The following is a 4797-nucleotide window of genomic DNA, read 5'->3' on the forward strand; positions in this document are numbered from 1 at the left end:
GCCCGTGCAACCCAAGGTTTGTCACCAATACAAACATAAACCCTCTTAAACCTAACCCTAACCCTAACCAATAGGCCCGTGCAACCCAATGATTGTCACCAATACAAACATAAACCCTCTTAAACCTTGACCCTGACCCTGACCCTAACCCTGACCCTGACCCTGACCCTGACCCTAAACCTAACCCTGACCCTGAACCTAACCCTAACCCTGACCCTGACCCTTACCCTAACCCTGACCCAAACCCTGACCCAAACCCTGACTCTGACCCTGACCCTGACCCTGACCCTAATCCTAACCCTAACCCAACCCAACCCTGAACCTGACCCTGACCCTAATCCTAACCCTAACCCAACCCAACCCTAACCCTGACCCTGACCCTGACCCTTACCCTAATCCTAACCCTAACCCTAACCCAACCCAACCCTGACCCTGACCCTAATCCTAACCCTAACCCTAACCGTAACCCTAACCCAACCCAACCCTAACCCTGACCCTGACCCTGACCCCGACCCTTACCCTGACCATGACCCTGACCCTAATCCTAACCCTAACCCTAACCCAACCCAACCCAACCCTAACCCTGACCCTGACCCTGACCCTGACCCCGACCCTTACCCTGACCCTGACCCTTACCCTGACCCTGACCCTTACCCTTACCCTGACCCTGACCCTTACCCTGACCCTGACCCTTACCCTGACCCTGACCCTGACCCTTACCCTGACCCTGACCCTGACCCTGACCCTGACCATGAATCCCTCGGATCTCAATTTAAGAACATCAACACAAGAGTTTTACACATCAGTCAACAGCTGCCACCAAGGCTCAGTCTCGGTGTGTGTGTGACAGAGTGTGTGTGTGAGTGAGTGTTTGTGTGTGTGTTTATTTGTGTGTGTGTGTGTTTGTGTTCGTGCGTGCATGTGTGTGTGTGTGTTTGACAGTGTGTGTGTGTATGTGTGTGTATGTGTGAAAAATGTTTCCTGTCTGTAAGCCTCCTCCTCCATGGCCCAGTTAGCTACGTATTGGCTGATCTGTATTATTGAGACCTGTGAGACGTTTGGTGACTAACAGAAAGAGACAAGCACGGTGGATAAGCTGATAATATTTAGAAGGGCAGTAGCATACGTATCTACAGGGTGTAAACTATAAAGCACACCGTGTCTGGTTTGAAATGTAGGTGACAGATGAATCTCCTTCCTGTGCATCGACATGTCACATCCTAGATGCCTTCTACATCCTAAACAGAGATCTCAGTAGACATTACACAAACATTGTGAATAAAGCTCAAGTCTCAACATTCTGAGGGGTGTTTATCAATATGAGGTGTGTGTGTGTGTGTGTGTGTTTGTGTGTGTGAGTGTGTGGGTTTGTTTGTGTGTCTGCATGTGTGTGTGTGTGAGTGTGTGTGTGTGTGTGTATATATGTCAGGTGAGTGTGGTGTGTAAATGCCAGGCTGTCAGACCTAGTGTGTCAGGAAGAGCAGGCGTGAAGTGACAGACAGGTGTGGCATTTACCTTTAGGTTTTGTACTATAAACACCATCCATCTCTGTCACGCACACACACGCACACACACACACACACACACACACACACACACACACACACACACACACACACACACACACACACACACACACACACACACACACACACACACACACACACACACACACACACACACACACACACAGAGAGTGATCCGGCGGCCAGGGAGTGATCGGCAGCCACTCCCTGTCAGGCTAGGTGTCAGGGTTTTACCCCTGGTAAATGTAGTCTCTTATGGTCAATCTTCCAATGATATGCCTACAAATACGTCACAATGCTGCAGACACCTTGGGGAAACGATAGGAAGTGTCCGTTCATTCCTGTCGCATTCACAGCCATATAAGGCGATCATGGAAAACGTGCCATCAGAAATCCTGTTGATTTCCTGGTCGCTCAAACATCTTGGTTTTGCCTGTAGGTTTTGTTTTAAGGCACTCACAGTGAAAATCTTTGCAGTTCTGGAAACGTCAGAGTGTCTTCTTTCCAAAACTATCAATTCCAAGCATAGTCGAGCATCTTTTCGTGACAAAATATTGCGCTAAAAACGGGCACGTCTTTTTATCCAAAAATGAAATACTGCCCCTATAGGACTAACCGGTTAAGGATGTTTTTAACATAAAACATCAATAATGTTCCAACCGGAGAATTCCACTGTCTTCAGAAAAGCACTGGAACGAGAAGTAACTCTGTCGGGAGTGAGCATCATGAGACCAAGGCTCTCTGCCAGACCACTGACACAAAGAGGTTGACATCTATCGGAAGCTGTAGGAAGTGCAACTTTATCCATATCTCAATGTGTATTCGGTAAGCCAAGCTTTGAAAAACTACATATCTCAGATGTCCGACTTCCTGGTTGGATTTTTCTCAGGTTGTTGCCTGCCATATGAGTTCTGTTATACTCACAGACATCATTCAAACAGTGTTAGAAACGTCAGAGTGTTTTCTATCCAATAGTAATAATACTATGCATATATTAGCATCTGGGACAGAGTAGGCGACAGTTCACTCTGGGCACGCTATTCATCAAAAGTGAAAATGCTGCCCCCTATCCCAAAAAGGTTAATAGCTTCTACCCCAAAGCCATAAGACTCCTGAACAGTTAATCAAATGGCTACCTGGACTATTTGCATTGACCCCGCCTTTTTTTACGCTGCTTCTTCTCGCGGTTTATTATCTATGCATAGTTGCTTTACCCCTACCTACATGTACATATTACCCCAATTGCCTCGACTAACCTGTACCCCTGCACATTGACTCGGTACCGGTACCCCCGGTATAATGCCTCGTTATTGTTATTTAATTGTTTTAACTTTTTTCATTACTTTAGGTTATTTAGTAAATATTTTCTTAGCACTTAATTTTCTTAAAAACTGTATGGTTGGTTAAGGGGTTGTAAGTAAACATTTCACAGTAAGGTCTACACCTGTAGTATTTGGCGCATGTGACAAACACAATTGTATTTTATTTTATTTATTGCTGTAATATATAGACATGGCTATAGTCGGTATTCATTCAGTTCCTGATGTTTCCAGGATAGACAAAACCACTACCTCACCCCCTTCTCCCCTTCCCTAACCTTTATCATTCTCCTCTTCCTTCTACCCTCTACCCTCTACCCTCTACTTCTCTCATTTCCCCATCCTTCTACCGTCTACCCTCTACCCTCTACTTCTCTCATTTCCCCATCCTTCTACCGTCTACCCTCTACTTCTCTCATTCCCCCGTCCTTCTCTCATTCCCCGTCCTTCTACCCTCTACCCTCTACTTCTCTCATTCCCCGTCCTTCTACCCTCTACCCTCTACTTCTCTCATTCCCCGTCCTTCTACCCTCTATCCTCTACTTCTCTCATTCCCCATCCTTCTACCCTCTATCCTCTACTTCTCTCATTCCCCCGTCATTCTACCCTCTACCCTCTACTTCTCTCATTCCCCCGTCCTTCTCTCATTCCCTCGTCCTTCTACCCTCTACCCTCTACCCTCTACTTCTCTCATTCCCCATCCTTCTACCCTCTATCCTCTACTTCTCTCATTCCCCGCCCTTCTTCCCTCTATCCTCTACTTCTCTCATTCCCCCGTCCTTCTACCCTCTACCCTCTACTCTCTACTTCTCTCATTCTCCCGCCCTTCTACCCTCTACCTTCTACTTCTCTCATTTCCCCGTCCTTCCACCCTCTACACCCTACTTCTCTCATTTCCCCATCCTTCTACCCTCTACCCTCTACCCTCTACTTCTCTCACTCCCCCGTCCTTCTACCCTCTACCCTCTACTTCTCTCACTCCCCCATCCTTCTACCCTCTACCCTCTACTTCTCTCATTCCCCCATCCTTCTACCCTCTACCCTCTACTTCTCTCATTCCCCATCCTTCTACCCTCTACCCTCTACTTCTCTCATTCCCCATCCTTCTACCCTCTACCCTCTACTTCTCTCATTCCCCGTCCTTCTACCCTCTACTTCTCTCATTCCCCCGTCCTTCTAGCCTCTACCCTCTTACTCTACTTCTCTCATTCTCCCATCCTTCTACCCTCTACTTCTCTCATTCTCCTCTTCCTTCTACCCTCTACCTTCTACTTCTCTCATTTCCCTGTCCTTCTACCCTCTACCCTCTACCCTCTACTTCTTTCATTCTCACCTTCCTTCTACCCTCTATTCTCTCCCTCTCTCATACTCCTCTTCCATCTACCCTCTACCCTCTCTCCTTCTTCCCTTCCCGCTACCTTCTACCCTCTCCCTAATTTCCTCCCCCCTATCCTCCTCCTACGTGTCTTAAATGATTCTATTCAACGAAAATGGACAATGACAGTTGAGCGTTTAAGACAGGCCCAGTCCTTTGCTGAAAACTCCTTTGTTATCTACCTTGAACACATGTTAGTCATTTCCCAGCATATCTATCAATATTATGTGTGTTTGTGTTTGTGTGTGTGTGTGTGTGTGTGTGTGTGTGTGTGTGTGTGTGTGTGTGTGTGTGTGTGTGTGTGTGTGTGTGTGTGTGTGTGTGTGTGTGTGTGTGTGTGTGAGACGGTGTGTGTGTGTGACTGTGCTTGTGTGTGTGTGACTGTGCTTGTGTGTGTGTGTGTGTGTGTGTGTGTGTGTGTGTGTGTGTGTGTGTGTGTGTGTGTGTGTGTGTGTGTGTGTGTGTGTGTGTGTGTGTGTGTGTGTGTGTGTGTGTGTGTGTGTGTGTGTGTGTGTGTGTGTGTGTGTGTGCAACAAGCAGTCACTGCAGAATCTGTCGTTTGTCTATAAACGTAACA

Source organism: Oncorhynchus gorbuscha, linkage group LG19, assembly GCF_021184085.1.
Source record: "Oncorhynchus gorbuscha isolate QuinsamMale2020 ecotype Even-year linkage group LG19, OgorEven_v1.0, whole genome shotgun sequence".
Lineage (NCBI taxonomy): Eukaryota > Metazoa > Chordata > Actinopteri > Salmoniformes > Salmonidae > Oncorhynchus > Oncorhynchus gorbuscha.